Source organism: Esox lucius, chromosome 12, assembly GCF_011004845.1.
Source record: "Esox lucius isolate fEsoLuc1 chromosome 12, fEsoLuc1.pri, whole genome shotgun sequence".
NCBI classification, from domain to species: domain Eukaryota; kingdom Metazoa; phylum Chordata; class Actinopteri; order Esociformes; family Esocidae; genus Esox; species Esox lucius.
Window position 1 is genome coordinate 22,307,623 of NC_047580.1, and position 19,783 is coordinate 22,327,405.

General features: G+C 38.7%; 1 protein-coding gene across 5 annotated transcripts in view; it reads right to left on the minus strand.

Moving 5' to 3' along the window:
* LOC105022772 (vitamin D3 receptor A) overlaps positions 1 to 14,699 on the minus strand; it is a 62,186-nt gene extending 47,487 nt beyond the window's left edge. Inside the window, exons 1-2 of one of the 5 annotated variants that reach the window (XM_010891474.5) lie at positions 14,566 to 14,699; positions 13,932 to 14,071 (exon numbers count right to left, since the gene is read on the minus strand). The gene's annotated coding sequence lies outside the window, so the exon portion shown is untranslated. Of the gene's footprint in view, positions 1 to 845; positions 864 to 9,655; positions 9,676 to 13,931; positions 14,072 to 14,557 lie in introns of those variants that run through there. The other 4 variants (XM_010891471.5, XM_010891472.5, XM_020051822.3 and 1 more) reach the window with 4 other exon arrangements.
* Between the last annotated feature and the right edge of the window lie 5,084 nt (positions 14,700 to 19,783).

Consider the following 19,783-nt stretch of genomic DNA (forward strand, 5'->3'; position numbering starts at 1 on the left):
AACTGCATATAAAATTGGGTGGTGAAAATTTTTTAATAAAACACTTTCCTTTAAGTGATGTGATTATACATATGGCAGCATAATGAACAGCCTGCAAGACTTAATGTTGCCTGTGTGACTAACAAGAAACACCAAAGCATGTCTGAGACTTGGTTCTCTATTCTCGTTTGGTTTCCAAATGCATTCAAGAGGTACACTATTTTAATAGTCAACAGAAGTCACATCTCAACAAAAGCCCTTGATTGAAATGGGAACACAGGAACGCATCAGTAGAGTATGCAACTGTAGCTGGTGGAGTAAGCAGAAAGGTCACTGAAGCATAGCAGTGTCAGTGTTAACCTCAAATATAGGGAATCCCACATACACAGACTATATCAGTCAAATGCATCATGCCAGAGGAAAGCAAACAAAAGAATATCCAAAATAGCCCATTAATTCACTAATGCAGACAAGGTTACATTAATAGAGTTAATGAGGGAGAGGGAAGGGAAGGGAGGAAACACGGGTGCTGTGTTTTACTGCATACTTTGGCTGGCACACTACAAGCACAAAACATTAATCTGACCCAAAAAGACCTCAAGTGTGGCCTAAAACAACAGAGCTACAACGCCAGGATAAAACAGAGACTTCCAAATACAAGAACACTAGAAAAACAAAGAAACAGAGAGGGAGAGAAAACGTTTCAACAACGTCATATTACACACCTCCATTTGAGACAGATGACCACATGAAAAAAAAACACCCAAAACAGGGAGAGAAAAAAAATAAGAGACAGGAGAGGAAGGAAAAGGGAGAGTGTGGAGAAGTCCACAGCAAACATGCTCAGTCCTGTTTCATGGGCTTACCTCTGTTCTGAATTTACAGAGGATCCACAGGAGTCAGCAGCTCTTCTGTGCAGCAGTGGCGATGGGGAGGAGGGGAGGGGGGGGCTGGGGTGCGCATGACTAGGACACAAACAGGAAGGGGAGGGGCTACAGTGGGGGGCTTGTTGTATCTCAACCAATCCTATCGAGAGGGCTCGGTTTACACCATGTCCCTCCCTGATCCACTCAAACCATAAGCTGCGGCAGTAGCTGCACAGAGAGAAGGGGAGGAGTGGGTACCCCCTAGCACTGGGCCTCTCAATAAGAGGACAACTGGTCAGAGAGAGTCCAACCCAGTCCTTTACAAAAACAGCCCCTCCCTAGCGCTATGAGCTCGGAGTCCAGGGATCATATACATAACAGGAGAAAGGTACTACAGGCCCCCAGGAAACACTTTACACAGTAGGTAATCAAAACTGCCCATTGAGTCTTAATGAGCAGTAGTAGCCCTATAAGCCAATGCTATTGAAGCAGTAAAAACAACTGGGTAATCAGTAGTTGAACTAAGACCAGATAACAAGTAATTCTTACTCCCTGGTAACTCCATGCTGCATGCACTATATGAGGCCTTGACAACACGTATATAAAATATTAATAAAAAAATAAATACAATACAATTTCCTCAAAGTCCTCTTCAGGAGCTGTTTTGCAAAAGCTCCTCAGTAAAAAAAAAAAGAAAAACACATTGGGTTACACAGCCAAGTGTCTTCTGTCAATGTGGAGAGGAAGTGTCAAGATGTCCAGATATGCCTAAGCAAACCAGCCTGGGCTAACTGTTTTAAACATGGGCCACCTTACGAAGCCCCTTAGGCCTAGGCCTAATCACAGAACTACAGCATCAGCACTTTATCTGAAGGCCTGAATTATACCTACACTTATGTTGTTCCATTGCAATTACACTCATGTGGAAACCATTAAAGTAATCCACTACTAAGGCTGCAAGGCAACTGAAGTGCACTGATTCAACAACAGTTAAATACTTAAGCCTAAACTGTATCTTCAAGGAAAATAGTAAAAGATAGTAAGGTAAATAGTAATGATTTAGAACTAATGAGTCTCAGTTCCTCATCTTTTTTCTCCACAATTCTTATCTTGAAACACCACCAGGGAGAGCGCAAGACGCACTCCAACAGAGCAAGACAACTTGATTTGGAATGTGTGGTTGAGGGGAAACAATTGATACACTGCCACAACGTGGTTCAAGCTGCTGTACTTTTCATAATATTTTAGGTGCCCAGCAGCGTGGACACCCACCAATTAAAATCGTCTATATAGCGGCACATGACCAAAGTCTACGTTTGCTGTTTCTATTAAATATACTTGCACATTCAGCCCTATGCTATAAATCAACAGCTGTTCATAATTACATCCGGTAAGAACGTCTTTAACAGCCAATAAAAATAGTGGTTGGATGTGTTCCAACATTTGTTCAAGTTAGTATCCTTAATATGGCCTACCTCAGTCCAACAGAACATTCTAGAGTATTTCACTAAACTGGTGATACTGCTCTAAATGACTGCAACGTAAACGTAATTTTAATTGCATTTTTTTTTTTAAACATCAACTTAGGGTCATGGACATTATTTGACTTCAGAATCAACAATAAAGCTTTTTTTCTCTCTCATTAATTATTCACCCTGAGTGAGATTTGAACTTCCAACTTGCCATCTAGTGAGCTTATCCTGCTTTAGCAGATTATTCAAACCACCAGTGACAACAGCAACAGGTTCTTTTAGAAAGTTGCCATCTTCACATTTTATGATAAACCAACATGCTGTACAGTATTAATCATACTATCATCATTATTTATTCACATTAGTGGCCCACAAATATATAAATCCCAAGTGCTGTAAAATTCCAGAGGTATTTAGGACACAAGTTGAGAAAGAGCAATTAGCCAAAACCTAAAACAGAAATTTGTACTGTGTTGATAGTGTGCAATTTTAAATCACCAGTGTTTTGGGCACCAATTATAATGTTACCAAAGCTTGAATGATGTTAACAAACATCAGCAAGCTAAGCTTATAACCTTAGCCAAGTCAGCCAGTTTAAACTTCATTAAACAATAGAGATGCTTCTAGGCAGCTAACCAATGCAGCAGCTGATCATCTTCCTCCAAAACATATTACGGACTTGCTTCATTAGTAGCTAGCTAATATTATTAAGAATCCACAAAGCATATTGTTGCTGTGACTCCAGTTTGCTGCCGTGCAAAGCTGATTAAGGAAGAAGCAGCTAGCAATAGTATAAACTGCTGTTCTACAGAGAGATCTCTGATTGCAGTCCCTCAAATCGGTATGCTCCCCCTAAATGATGCTGTTCATGTCAGAAAAGTTAGTTTCCTGGTCTAGCAAGCATAAAGTAACTGCTTACTTCCAGACTTGGTTTTTTTTGCTTTTCAGGGTTAGAAGGTATATCTGAACAGAGCAGGGTGGTGGCATACACCAGGAATAATTAGACCACTGATATCCAGATCTTCCACCACCTTTATGGTGCTAAGCCAAACTGCACCTCCTTCTGCAGAAGCCCTGGGTACTGGGTGCATGCTGAGTCCAGGATTCAAACTCGTGGACTAAGGGGCAGTGACTTAGACCACTGCCCCATTCAGGAAATTTTAAACAGTCTGTTTGAGAAACAAATTTGAGGTGGATTGTAAACGTTTTTCAGTTACTGTACCCCCAAAAAGAATTTGCACTGCTTGGAGTACCCCTGAAGTACCCCCTCATGCTCATTTCACTAGTAAGTCTATGGTGTCATGAGTGTTTTCAGGTACCCCCTGTGGAAAGGCCAAGTACCCCCAGGGGTCCTAGTACCCCTGGTTGGGAACCACTATTGTAGAGGATGGGGATGGGGAAGAATGAAAGATACAGACTGTCAGGTTGATAGCCAAAGCTCTGAATGCCAGGGCTGATATCCTATGGCATTAATGTTTCATATCTATATATCTCTGCTATATTTTCTATGTTTAAATGTTGCATTTGTTTACAATAACAAACAATGGAATTAAAAGCCCCTATATTTTGGGTAATCATTAAAAATAAGTTATATGAGAATGAATGTGTTTTATTATAGCTCTTCAAAACAAAGAAAGCATGCTGAAACTCATTACTCATACATTTTATCTGTAAATAACTAATTGTATAACTAGTTTATTAAAGTAAATGTATTAATTGTGTATAATAACTATATTTGACGCGTGCTGCAGGTGTCTGCAAGAAGCTGGTGGGTCACTTCTCTCACAGCTGGAAGGCCAGAAGAGCTCTTGAAAGAGCCCAGAAGGAACTCAATCTACCTTCACATTCCATCATATCAGAACGCCAAACAAGATGGGGATCCAGACACACTGTAAAAAAAAGATCCTGTAAAATGTCTAGCAGCACAGCCGCCAGTAAAAGATGTAAAATAATTGGATATTCGCATAAGAAAAAACAACAGAGATAAACTGTAAAAATACGGTCATTCATGACTGGGTTTTAACAGACTTTAATCGTTATTCAATCCAAAAATCCAACCTATCCAAGTGGTATTGACCGTATGAAAAGTGAATCGTCCTGTTAAAACACAGACTAAACTAATTAACAGACAACAAATCATCACTAAAATAAAGTATTTTGCCATGAATTCACAAAGGAAAAGGTTTAATTAAATGTTTATTTACTTTAAATTAATGTACCTAAACTTATTTATTTAGGACTGTATTGTTACACTTTAATTGTTATACTATTAAAAAAAAATCCAATCTATTTACCAAGAAAGAAAGTTTATTTATATAGCACAACTCATACATCGAAGCAATTCAATGTGCTTTACAAAAGAAAAGAAAATATATATACATATAAAAATACAATAACAAAAACTAATTCTCAAATGAAAACATAATGATAAAAAATACAATAAGAAAACAAAGATTAAAAATGGGATGAAAACATAGGAGGCTATAAGGCTAAACAGTTACGTTTAAGTGCATGTGAAAAGAGAAGTGTTTTTAACCTGAATTTAAAAATGTATACGCTTGGGGCACGTCTGAGATCTTCTGGTAGTTTATTCCAGTTGTGTACAGCATAAAAGTGCTAAATACAGCCTCTCCAGGTTTAGTTTGATACGTCAGAAAAGAGGAACTTAATATTTGGTACAGAATCCTTTGTTTGCAATTACAGAGATCATGTTTCCTGTAGTTCTTGACCAGGTTTGCACACACTGCAGCAGGGATTTTGGCCCACTCCTCCATACAGACCTTCTCCAGATCCTTCAGGTTTACGGAGCCACTCCTTAGTTGCCCTGGCTGTGTGTTTCGGGTCGTTGTCATGCTGGAAGACCCAGCCACGACCCATCTTCAATGCTCTTACTGAGGGAAGGAGGTTGTTGGCCAAGATCTCGCGATACATGGCCCCATCCATCCTCCCCTTAATACGGTGCAGTCGTCCTGTCCCCTTTGCAGAAAAGCGTCCCCAAAGAATGATGGTGTTCTTGGGGTTGTACTCATCCTTCTTCTTCCTCCAAACACAAAGTAGAGTTTAGACCAAAAAGCTCTATTTTTGTCTCATCAGACCACATTACCTTCTCCCATATTCCTCCTCTGGATCATCCAGATGGTCATTGGCAAACTTCAGATGGGCCTGGACATGCGCTTGCTTGAGCAGGGGGACCTTGCGTGCGTTGCAGGATTTTAATCCATGACGGCCTAGTGTGTTACTAATGGTTTTCTTTGAGACTGTGGTCCCAGCTGTCTTCAGGTCATTGACCAGGTCCTGCCGTGTAGTTCTGGGCGGATCCCTCACCTTCCTCATGAACAGGGATGCCCCACGAGGCGAGATCTTGTATGGAGCCCCAGACCGAGGGAGATTGACCGTCATCTTGAACTTCTTCCATTTTCTAATAATTGCGCAAACAGTTGTTGCCTTCTCACCAAGCTGCTTGCCAATTGTCCTGTAGCCCATCCCAGCCTGGTGCAGGTCTACAATTTTATCCCTGATGTCCTTACACCGCTCTCTGGTCTAGGCCATTGTGGAGAGGTTGGAGTCTGTTTGATTGAGTGTGTGGACAGGTGTCCTTTATACAGGTAACGAGTTCAAACCGGTGCAGTTAATACAGGTAATGAGTGGAGAACAGGAGGGCTTCTTAAAGAAAAACTAACAGGTCTGTGAAAGACGGAATTCTTACTTGTTGGTAGGTGATCAAATACTTATGTCATGCAATAAAATGCAAATGAATTATTAAAAAAAATGATACAAGGTGATAAAAATTACAGACCTATACATGCTTTGTAAGTAGGAAAACCTGCAAAATCGGCACTGTATCAAATACTTGTTCTCCCCACTGTATCAGAAATTTATTTGGGTCCTAAACCATTCAGAGATTTATAAACTAAAAGCACCACTTTAAAATCTATTCTGTAACTGACTGGAAGCCAATGCAAAGATTTAAGAACCGGAGTGATGTGCTCAGTTCTCTTGGTCCTGGTTAACATTCTAGCAGCCGCATTCTGAATGAGCTGCAGCTGTTTTACAGTCTTTTTCCAGAGTCCAGTTAAGAGGCCATTACAGTAGTCAACCCCTACTAGAGATAAAAGCTTCTCTTGTTATTTTTGGGATGTAAGTGGCATTGTATGGCAAAAACAGTGAATTGCCTTAGTAGATGGCAAGTCACCGCTAAAATTAGGATGTTAGCCACGGATTTACAAAGGATATTGAAAAATATTGTATGAACAAACACATGGTCAATTCTCCTAAAAAAAAATGAATTTCTGGTGATGAATGTCAAAATTGTGAATTGCGCTGCAATGAAAGAAATATTGAGCAAACAGACTTCAAATTGCTTTTACCAGTTTATTTGCCATATTCAAGTCATGGTCCAGGACCAATAAATCAAATGACAACTTCAATAATGGTTCTCACACCATTAAAACACAAGCAGATTATTATTCACTAATGATTTAAAACATTGTTCTCAACAACAATGCCCAGAATTAGGAGCTCACAGAAAATGTGTCACATGTAAATACATTGCACCCATGCAAGAATCATTCTGTAGCAAACTTTACGTCCACTTTAAAGTTTCCAAATTAAAGAGCATCAGTGTCATCAACTGTAGGCCCACATACCATGCTTCCCTTTAAATTTCTCACAGCCATAACAGCTTCAGAGAAGGTCAAGTTGCAGTCTCATCACAATCATAGCCATTCAGGTTTGAATTTTAAAATAAAAGGCATTCAATTAAATGTTCCCCTACAGTGAAATTTATGGAACATTCTCCAAATTAATAAACAAGCATGTATTCACACCCCATCTAAATACTTAGTGGAGGCACTTTCCTATATTTTAATACAATCATATCCAAAGTTTGTTTGAACTGCTACCACATTATGAAACTTAGATTACTGACATGTTAAAGCTGCACTAAGTAGCTAGTTGGCAATCTATTCCCTTTTTGAAAGCAGAGTACTTTTGCAGAGCTAGACTGGTCTGAAAATATTTGGTTTTTGACCATTGCTCCTGCTTTCTGGAACAAATTACACATGAAAGAAAAAAGTGCTTTTGTTTTGAATGGTTAGATGACAAAGCAGAAGAGCTGAGAATTATGGTTCTGATGCAGACAAGGCATCAGAACCATAATTTATATTTAATCCAAACTGCTTCAAACTGATGAGCCAAAACATTGACCACTTAGAGGTGAAGTGAATAACGAATAAGGCCACATGTCAAGGTCTGAAGAGATTAAATGGTAAGCAGTCAGTTCTCTTAGTCAACGTGTTGGATGCAGAGAAAAGGGCAGGAGTAAAGAGTAAATTGTTATGGCTAGACGACCGGGTCAGAGAATCCTTGAAAGGCTTGTGGGGTGCTTCCAGTCAGCAGTGGCGAGTTCCAACAGTTGTCCAAGGAGGGACAAACCACAAACCAGCGAAAAGGGTTTGGTCACAAGGGCAATGAAGGCTATCCCGTCTGATCCAAATCAACAGAAGGTCTTCTGTGGTACAAGTCACAGAAAATGTAATGATTGATATTGGAGGAATGCGTCAACACAGTGCATCCCACCCTGCTGTGTAGACGGAGTGCCCATGCTGACCCATGTCCACTGTTGGAAGCGCCTACAATGGGAATGCAAGCGTCAGAGCTGGACCTTGAAGCAGTGGAAGGTCGTCCGGTCCGATGAGTCCTGTTTTCTTTTACGTCACCTTGACGGCTGTGTATGTGTGGGCTGCTTACCCGGGAAAGTGATGGCACCAGGATGTACTGTTGGAAGAAGACAAGCTGGTAGAGGGGGTGCGATGCTCAGGGCAACGTTCTGTTGGGAAACCCTGGGTCCGGGCATTCATATCAACTTTAAATTGACACATGCCATTTACCTAAACATCATTCTAGACCAGGTACACCTCTTCATGGCAATGGTATTCCCTGATGGCAGAGGTCTCTTTCAGCAGGATAATGTGCCAATGCTACACTGCACACATTATTTGTGAATGGATTGAGGAACATGATTAAATGTTCAAGGTGTTGCCCTGGCCTCCGAAGTCACCCAGATCTCAATCCAATAGAGCATCTTTGGGATGTGTTGGACCAACAAGTCCAATCCACAGTGGCTTCACCTGGCAACTTACAGGACTGGAAGGATTTGCTTCTAATATATTGGTGCCATATACCACAGGACACCTTCAGGGGTCTTGTATAGTCCATGCCTTGGTGGGTCAGAACTACCAACAGCATATTAGGCAGGAGGTCATGTTTTGGCTCAGCAGTGTATACTATAATTTTTATTTTAGCTGGAAATGTATACCCATTCAAATAAACCTTAGTATATTACTAAAAAAGGGATTGTTTTTCAGTGGGATAATTACACAATTTGTTTTTATGGCAAAGACACCAGGAGTGGCTATGGCTGACAAGTGCTTTGAATAAGTATTAGTTCAGTGGTGTGACATCCCATCACTACATCTTTATCACAAGGATACTTATCTAGAATACTCTCAATTCTCAGTCCAACAACTCACACATTCAAATTCTAAATTCAGTCAACAACTTTAAACAAAGTACAAACAAGTCTTCATTTACACCTGGATGTCCGATATAAACCACATTGTTTAAGGTAGGTCAAGGGTCCCCAACTCTGATCTTGCTAGAGTAACTTACTTTGCAGGTTCTTTCCTGTTAGCAGTTACTCACTCAGCTAATAATTATCCTGAATTCTGATTTGTTGATTGTGTGTTATTGATGGACAGCAGCAAAATCCTCTAGAGTTACTCTTTAGGACTAGAGTTTGAGAACACTGGCGTATGCAATAACTTACAAAATTGTACTTCAGTGTACAAGTGATATGGAAAATCCATAGACAGACCTTAAACCTTTATATGAGCATGATGTGAAGAGTAAAAACACACAACTCATGTATGCATTTTTGCTCCACAAGCAAAATGAGATCCCATTATGACGAACATCTCTGGAAGCATTACAAGTAAAAATGTAAACATACATAGGTTTTTGAAGATATAATCAGCTGAAACGTGGATGACACCCACTCTAATCTACAAAAAAATGTAACTGGTGGTCCTGTGGTCAGTAGCTGAACTAACAGAGCATGACTCTTGCAACACTAGAGTTGTGCCCAGGATTACCTTCCAATGGGGTAACAGTACAATTTTCCTTTATATACAGTATCTCACAAAAGTGAGTACACCCTTCACATTTTTTTAAATATTTGATTATATCTTTTCATATGACAACACTGAAGAAATGACACTTTGCTACCATGTAAAGTAGTGAGTGTTAAGCTTTTTTAACTTGGCCATAACGTCCACTTACCCAAATGTTTAGTTGATCAAACCCTAGGTACCCAGTTATACCAGCATCCTCTAGAAAGCCTCCAAAGCAGAAGAGAGCAGCATACACACTGTCAACAATGAGGATGAGGATGCTGGGGCCCATAAGAGCATACTTAGATTTGTTGTAGTCTCTGTAGGTCTGTCAGGAAAGCACAGACAAGATGTGAATCCCAATATGCTCATTACATGTCATCTTTAGCAATCAATTAATTCACTTTTGGCTTTAAGCCTCAGTGTCACAATTTTCTGTTGCAGATGACATTACAATCTAAACACATGATTTTGTTGGTAACTTCACCGTAATGTTAGCTAACATGAAGCAATGTCATAAATTAGGTTATGTTTCAATAAATACTTTGTTAATTCAAACAATTTGGTAATGTTAACAGGGTCAATACATAAAAAACGTTGTCTTCATATTTGGAAACCATATTACCAAACTAACTAACTACCTTTAGCTAGCTAACAAAGCTAGCTCTACAAGCTTACACTACTGGTTAGTTAGTTAGCTCGTGCGATTAACGTAATGTTGTTGTACAATTTCAGTTGGAAAGAAAAGTTAATATTCTCAGTCATCAGATCTAGAGTAAAGTGTACCCTTACCTTGGTCCGATTTTTTTAAGATTCCATTTTAAAGTGCTTTTAAAAGAGTCCATAAAAACAAAGTGTTGCTGTACTGTAACGTTACAGTGTAGTTTAGAAAATGCTGCGCTTTTCTGTGTACCACTCTTCCTAAATGAGGGGGCGGTACTTCAGGACTTTAGGAATATTCACGTTCAGGACCCTTTTGGGAGGAAAACAAACGCTAGCAGCCATAGGGTCTTATCAATTTAACAATCTCATTAATACCTGTAAAAATAATTTTAATAATGGGTTGAACATTCAAATTTTGAAATATTTTTCTGTCAAAACACTTCAATTTGGTTTACGGGATAATTTTTTATTTACGGATATTAGTTAGATTAATAAACTGATAAGCATTACATGGACTGTTTGGTAACATTGTTGACATGAGTAACTTAGCTGATGGTATGGATATTAATAAGATTAATAAACTGATAAGCGTTACACAGACCCATGACATCAGTTCATAATTTACCTTTTTCCAGTTTTAGTTGAACTTCATACAGTTCAATGCCCTAATGTACAGCTGCAGCTCAAAAAATTTTAATAGCGTGGAAAAGTTATTTTTTCCCCCCGTAATTCAAATCAAAAAGTGACACCATCATATATTCTAGATTCATTACACATAAAGTGAAACATGTAAATATTTTTTTGTTTCAGTCTGGATGATTACGGCTTACACCTCATGGAAATAAAAAATCCAGTATCTCATTATATTAGAATAGAAAATGTATAACACAAAGTCGACAACAGCTCCCTGTGTGTTCACACATATTAAAACTGAAAAACATATAATCCTGAGAATATCCTTTTAAAATGACTATTTAATTCAAACTTCTCACTCATGTTAGTCCTACACAGTCCTGTTACCCTTAATTTGAGTAACAGGACTGGAACTAATTGGACTGACTTTTTAGCATAGCATTGGAAAATACATGAAACATAGCCACATGACATCAATGCTAATAGCATGAGAACATCAAAAAGTCCTCATAAAAATAAAAACAATAGAATTAAGATAACAAGATAATATTGAGATTTAAATTCAGTTTTTGACATTTATTTTAGCCATAATGATCTGTATTTAGAATGTAATTTGTATATACAAGTAATGCAAATATCCAGAAAATAATGGTAAATGTAATTGTTTTTTTTTATGTAAAATACTGTATTTCTACTGCCTATTGTTATGAAAAAAAAAGGATGCATGTCTGTAAAGAAAATAAAATTGAAATATTAATGTTCTTTATTTCACTGACCTTTCCTGTTATTCTACATGACGAATGTTAAAAAGTATATCCCTGTAATTTCATAGTATTCTACCATTTTTCATAAATACAGAAAAAAACATGTAAAATGTACCCGTTAAGCACCGTAAAAAAAATGTTTTACAGTGCAGAAGATGATCAGCAGGATACTAGAGCAGTAGGCTATAACTCAGGTCCTGTCTGAGGACAGGAAGACACGGCATCTACTTCTAACCTGGCAAGATATGGATGCCCTGGAATCGGTCAGTAAGTCGCTGGGCCCACTGCTGGACTTCAGAGATGCACTCTCAGGAGAAGACTACATTAGTGTCTCATAGGTGAAGCCAGTTCTTCACCTCATGTTCAACACTTCAATGCTGCTAATACAAGAAGGAGACACAGACTTAACCAAGACCTTGAAAACTGAGATGTTGCACTACATCAACGAGAAATATAGAGATTAAGTTACTCAGGAGCTGCTAGATGCGGCTTCTTGTTTGGACCCACGGTTCAAGATGGACTTCATCAGTGAAGACAACAAGCCCCAAGTCAAGGCCAGACTGGCATAAGAAATGTAGGAATGCCAGGAAGAGACGTCAAGCAGCAACACTAAAGTGGAGGCTGAAGTTGCTGATACGTCCAATGCAAAGAAAGCCAAGAAGTCCTTGGGAAGTTTCTTTAAACAGAGAGGAGCTGCAGCAAAGGGTGATTCCTCTCTGACCCACAAGGATGCTGTGAAACAGAATTAAACAACTACCTGCTAATAGACTAGAATAGACAGGTATTCTTGGACAAAAACCTTCAAGTTTGAGTCAGCAATGTATACTTAAAGTCAAGTTATTATACTTGAATAGAATTTAGATTTACTATATCATTCTACAATTGTGAGAAAGAAATGTATTTATTGTACTAGGTACTCTGTTTAGAAAGAAACCAGATTTTATACAGTTGAAAAGTTTAATTTAAATGGGCATTTGTCTAGCCATGATGATCAACACTGCTTTCCTTTGGAACTGTTGCTAAGAAAAGTTTATTTTAAAAACAAAAGTTTGTGAAATACAATGGTTCTGTGTTGAGATTTGTTATTAATGTTAAGTTCATTGGTATTTATTAGTTAGGATTTGCTTTTATTATTACAAATTATGTTTTATAAACATTATTTTGTAAACCACTCAGGATTGGTGTATAGCTCCCCTTTTTCATTTTTCAAATGGTTTAAATTAAAAGATATGTTTCTATTTTCAAAAAGGAGGTTTGTAGTTTAATTTGTAATGTTATAAAATGTTAAATGACTTTTTTTTTTGATTTTGTCATTCACATTAATTCCCTATTGTGATAATGAAACTTCCTCTGTAGAGAATGCTGTTTTACTCCTGGTTGGAGTACTGAGATAAAGCCTCCTGTAATCTCCTGGATCTCTTATAGACACCACACCTCTTCATTCACAAATGACCCCCTTTATTTTAGGGTAAGCAACTTGCATTATAAATATCATAACATGTTAGATCATTGACTTTAGACTGAATTGAAGAAGAGTATTACATGAATACAATAGAACCATGGTGAATTAAACAGTGTACTAATTAATATAATAAATTAAACAATCCAAAATAAGTCAAAAGGTAAAAAGTCATTTTAAGTTTCATTTTCTAATTTTTATTTTCTGTGAAGATGCAGTTCCCTACAAAATCACCCCAATCATTCTAGAATGATTAATTATTCTCAAATAGAGCTTTTCAAGTCATCTGGTGAAGACATCCTATATTGTTTCATATCGCAGAAAAGCAAAATATCGCACGGTCAGTTATTTCCAATATTGTGCAACACTACAACCAGCCATAACAAACGTTAGCCAATATTTATAAAAATGCAGGCATGTGAGCGTGTTTTTTTTTAATGGCCAAATCATCAATAATCTGACAAAAAACTAAGATTCCAGGTGCTTGACATACTGATTATGGATTTGTTTCTGTTTGCCCATATATACTTCTTTCTGAGTGAGAACCCAACAAACATTAGGTTGAGATAAAAAGTTTATTCCCCTTTAACGATTAACCTGTGTGAATTACCAGTGTAACGGTCTATCTTGTGTCTGGTTTATCACACACACATTATTATGTATTTTACACCTATTTGTCTAGCTAATCAGCTTTGCAATTTGGAAGCGTGCTGCTGCAGACAAGGACATTGTGATAAGGCGTACATAACTGTTGTTAACCAATACGTTTAGAGCATAATTTTATAAATTAGGTTTCATTATTGGGATATGGTAGACCCTGTCGTGGATGAACCAAGTTCAGTCGCTATTGTAATATTAGCTCGCTATAATAACGCAAACTTTTAAACTCAAACTTGATAACAAACATTATCATAGAATGTTCTTACCTGATATGGCATATCACCCTTTCCGTTGGTGGGTATTGAGGTCTGTTAATGTTGAACCCAGATAGAGGATTCTTCAAAGCGTTAATAGCTGAGAACAGTAAGTAACGAGTGAACGTATTCCTCGTTCAATTGAAACGTATCTAGGGTGAAACAGAAATAAATTGTAACGGATTACAAAAATGCTACTGGATAACTTACTAGTAGTAGTATTCAAGTACGGAGACACTGACGCTACTGTAAAAGCAATATCAGCTACATAACGTCAGCTAGCTAGTTTGTTACGTTAGCTAACTACATCGATACAGTATTAATGTATAACTACGTGCGACAGAAATAACAATATCAGCCAGTAACGTATATAACGAGATTATTCCACAACAAAATATCCCATACAATTTCATTAACACTACGCCAGTGAACTACATTGTTTATCTGTGCATGTCAAAATATTAGCAAACTAGCTAGTAGTAGCCGCGAGAGAAGCGTGCATCACAGCCTCAACGAAGAATTTCCAGGACAAACGTGTCAATAACACAATTAGATATTACTCAAACTCATTGCATCTTCTATCCGAATAATTTCTGTTACACATACATAATATGAAGTTTATTACAAAAACAACTTACGGTAATACCTACGAAGACGCACGTAGTTAGTCGATCCACTTCTGCTTTGCCCCGCCCCATAGTTTAGTCAGAAGTGGAGCAGTTTGATTTGCATTGCCCGGTGCGTCGATTTGCATTGCCCGGTGCGGGATAAGTATTAGAAAACGAATAGCATATTCAAATGCCCATACTAGTCCGTTTGAGCACCGTGCTATGCAAAACGAACTCAATACCAACTGAAGCGTTTGTATTTATTCGCAAACACCCAATCATAACTAACGTTTAAGAATGGTTTCTATTTTAATTGGACAGAAGCATTACCTGCTCTTTTATCTGATCGAATAAGATTCCTCTGAATTTATTGTAGATGACACCCCATGCCCTACGATATGGTCGTTTAAGTTGGGACAGCTGGGGAGAAATAAAGCCAGCTGAACTATGCAAACGACCTCTCCCCTAAAATATAATACATATCAGAATGACAATTTATTTCAGGTAGATAACGAGCAAGGTTCCAAGTCATAATTTCAATAATCCAAATTTGTAAAAAATTTCATATTTGGACCGGTTAACTGCTATTACGCCTATTACTTTGCGTGGGGCTACAGGGCTAGTTGCTAGATTGTTTAGCAACAGGAGAATCTCGTCTGCATAGATCAGCAATAGTTTTGAGTCCTAGCAAGTTTGGGAAAGGGGATGGGAGAGTGTGTGCCACATATTATCTTACTCACATATACGCACTACTGAATCAGCGTGATGTTGATTAGTAGTGTAAGTGTACTCTAGTAGTGGACTGGAGTAGATGTTTATTTAGTAAGCAGTGGGACACGGTTTATGTCAGCCATCTGCAAAATCCGAGCACACTGTTAAGTCAAGATGGAATCTTCACAAATTTACAGTCCCGCATTGGAATCGTACCCGGAACCTCTGGCTTGCAAGCGCCATGATCCTAAAGTTGGCAGAATCGATATTAATTTAATAAACAAGAGGACACCATTCCTTTCAGTTGCAGGCGAAATCCATGACCTCCTGTCAATCAAGAAGGACCGTTCCAAAAATGTATAAACTTAGATTGTTAAGAATTTCAGAACATAAAACCTGACCCACATATTTACCAACAGAATTGGGCCTAGACCTATTCCCATTTTTTTTGTGTTTCCTCAAAGCCATATTGGGAACAGTACCACAATCTCAAAAATCCCTCAATGGAAAAGGCTGTTGTTATATGGTCACATGGGACCTTGAACTCCCCTCCTAAAAAGTACTTTGCAGGTCACAAGCTGTATATGTGTCTGTCTGTGTGCCTTTGACTGCATGGCAGCAAACTTTAGATCTTTATATGATGAAGTGTGTGTGATTCTAGCTTCAGTGCTATAAATAAATGTTTGTGAACATCCGTCTGGATATGTGGGCAGCATATGTAGCCGAACAGGAATGTGTAATATTTTCCCTGTGCCTTTATGCGCCTACGCCTCTACATGCCGAAATCTAGGCCATTGCTGTAGCTTTGTGTCTGAGGGGCGGATCAGTGTATGTGGGGGTAGTGAGGCATCGGGGTGTGTGGTGGTGCCTGGGTCAGGGGTGTGTCCGCTGTGTAAACGCAGTGCAACTGAGGAACAGGAGACACTCTTTCTTTCTCAAATTCTACTCCACACTCTCACCCCCGCCAAACACTAGACATCCCTCCCTCACAGATGCAGACTAGTGGAACGCAGACAAGCCACAAATCCACTGGATTCACCTCCCTTGGTGGAAATTCCCATTTGCCCAGTGCTCTTGATGGTGAGATGTGCATTAACACATGATGCGCAGAGGACGTTTAAAATTTTCTGTCCGTCATGTTTACTGTTCTGCTTTTGCTGTGTTTACCACAAGGGCACACACCCCAGACTATCCTGTTTAAAAAGCCCAAGAGCCACAGTGAGTCCAGCTGGAAAAGCAAATAAAAGGTCACTGACCAGGTCCATGACTCTATGAATGCAGGAACTCAGGCTCATAGTGAATCTAGTATGTTTGTAAAAAAAAAATAAAAAAAAAATAAGGGAAATTCAAGTGATCATTTATCATAATTATCCTCAAATATATTACCAATTCATAAACAATATAAGGCAGCGATTATACAGGCAGACCAATTCAGATTTTTTTTTACACTAGAACAATTGACCAATCCCAAGTGATATCTCTCAGACCTGATGTGATTGGTCAAAAGTTATCAGAAAGCAATTTTCCCCAGTCTGTATGTTTTAAAATCTAGAATGGCATTTCTAGCTTAAACAATCTATGAGGGGTAATATTCCATGTAAGAAGAAATCAGAAATTATTATTTAAAGATTAAAAGGGATTCTGCTTTGCAAGCATTACCTAGCTTTGCCATGTCAGCAAATTATGTCTGTCTGAAACCACAAAAATCAGACTTGGTCACTTGTTGATACTAAGTTATCCGAAATGGATTTAAAAATAAAATGGAGCAAAAATGGAGCTGTAAACAGTGACTCAACACACCAGTGTAATAAGAGAACAACAATGTGCACTGTTAGAGAATCAAAGCAAAAAGGAGAGCGAAAAGGAGTTATGTTATATTTACGTTCAACAACAGTAAAGTGCATCACGCATCAGCCCCAGATAAATGTCAAGTGTTACATAACACTTTTGTATGTGAAGCAGCTCCACCTCTGCCCCACTGGGCTGTGTGGAGATTAGGGAGGGGTAGGACACAGCACCATGTATGTGAAAACTACACAAACGCAAAGAGGTTAATGAGCACAAAAACATGTGATTGTCCCCATGTGGATTGGTTAGGGTAGCAAATAGAACAAAAGAAAGAAACATCAAGAGGGTTTTGCACATCTAGACAGACATTTGGTATCAATATTATTTTACAAAGGACTTACATGATAATTGTCAGGGTACACACAACAAATAACCAACAACATTCACAATACAAAGGCCAATTGAAATATATAAACAGAGATTGTTTTTTGATTTTGCTGTAGATGGAGACACCTAACTAGCTATTGCCAAGGAAGATTGCAAATCGAGACCAACTTATGGGCAGTAAGTTGTATGTTTATCACGGCGATTACCATAATAGTAAAGACACATGTTTTGTAATCTAACAACAAAAGTAGTAACATATAATCAATTGTATAGGCCTAAGGGGCCGAGTCGTGGAAGGCCGCTATGTTCTAGCCCGGTGGCACCACCTGCGGTTGGCCTAAGGAACCAGCAACAGCTCAACAATGCACATCTGCTGCCACTCCCTACTGATTGGGAGGATAAGAGAAAGCACACCAGAAAATGTTGAGAGCCCCCCAACCTATGGTCTGAGTCTACAGTAGATATTATATTATTTAATGAATGTACAAGCAAGCCTAAGTTTGGACTAAGTGGGACAAACACATTTAAGTTGGAGTAGAGCCTTTGTTTCAAGTCTGTTCATTTGGCAGAACATTTTATGTAAGCTTGAATTAACTCCTTGGTCAGTGCCCTGGGGAACTGATGCTCTGACACTATGGTGGCTTCACATTGAATGCGCTCTTGACCAGCCTAGTCACATCTAAGATGCTGCACAATCCTCCTGGAGTTGTCTTCATCAAGGAATAGACAGTGGATAGCATACAGAACACTGGATGGAAAAGGTTTGCTGATGTGCTTTCCCTGAACTCTAGGTCCAGCTGACTGAGCCAATAGTCAGTATTGTAGAAAATTCCTGGAGACAATGGGAAGTGGGGCAATTCTGGGAGATATGACAAAGTAGTAATGTAATGAAAAATTATATTAAACTTACTCATATGTGTATTTCCCATTACAAAGAAATTGAGGTAAGATGGCTTGAATCAAAACCCAGTAGGCATCAGTCTCCCTACAGCAGATTGCTCCTTATTGCTTTGGTCATGGTTAGCCATGTCTATAGTTGTGTCTGAAAGAAAAAGGAGAACAGGACATACATAATTTAAGGAAACATTTAAATGCCATGTTGCAGAATAATTAGCCTATTGATGCTAAAAATCACATTCACATTGTTCCGTTGTGCAGGTTTAGTAATGACCCAATTTTCTATTTTTTATTGTTAGATTGTTACCTAGCTAGCCGCCGATAGTCTAGCCACAGATATTCTATGTTCATGTTCGGTTAAGTTATGAACAGATTAGCAACTGTCTTCAACAACCGCCCATCAACGGCCGAGGATGGCAAGAGCAAGGTTGTAGATGCATCTACAGTAGTAGATGCTAACATTCATAGTTTCTTTACCTTCTCTGCAAGCTAAAATTTAGTTCATCGTTGTCCGTTACTTTGTTTAGTCCAATAGAAATATACCATAATAGTTTTATACAGTGCTCAAAAAAATGAAGGGAACATGTGATCATCACTATACACAACGATCAGCCATAACATTATGACCACTGACAGGTGAAGTGAATAACACTAATAATCGTTATCATGGCACCTGTCAGCGTAGGGATTTGAGTGACTTTGACAAGGGCCAAATTGTGATGACTAGACGAATGGATCAAAGCACTTCCAAAACTGCAGCCCTTGTGGGGTGTTCCTGTTCTGCAGTGGTAAGTACCTATCAAAAGTGGTCCAAGGAAGGAAAAGAGGTGAACCGGCGACAGGGAAAAAGGCTGGCCTGTATGGTCCGATCCAACAGATGAGCTACTGTAGCTCAAATTGCTGAAAGGTGTCAGAACACACAGCGCATTGCAGTTTGTTGCATATGGGTTTGCGTAGCTGCAGACCAGTTAGGGTGCCCATGCTGACCCCTGTCCAAAGGCGGAGCTTTAATGGGTGCAATGGGTGCGTGGCACACATGGCATCCAATCACTGGGGCCCCAAATAAGTTCATCTTATGGTTGAAAAAATTATAGCTATGATTTATTTACTACAAACTATTTAGGTGACATTGAAGTGATAAATATGAATATTTTTTATGATTCCATAATGGATTTGTATGATTGACAAATCTGTGACCATGGGAGTTTAGCTTGCGTTGCCTTAATTGGGCTATTTCTAATGACAATGTGCTGTTTTTATGTGGAGTCCGTGGGTGATTGGGCCTATATTGTCAGTGAATCTGGCAACACTGGGTATGGCAACACTGTCTGCTTGTATGCTAAGGATCAGAACAGTGGAAAATTAAGTAACAAAACATACAAAAGGAAAGTAGATTTGTCTGTCACTCAGAGGAAAGAAAAGCGATTATAAAAATGTATATATATAATGATATGTGCCCTTGAGACATGTCTT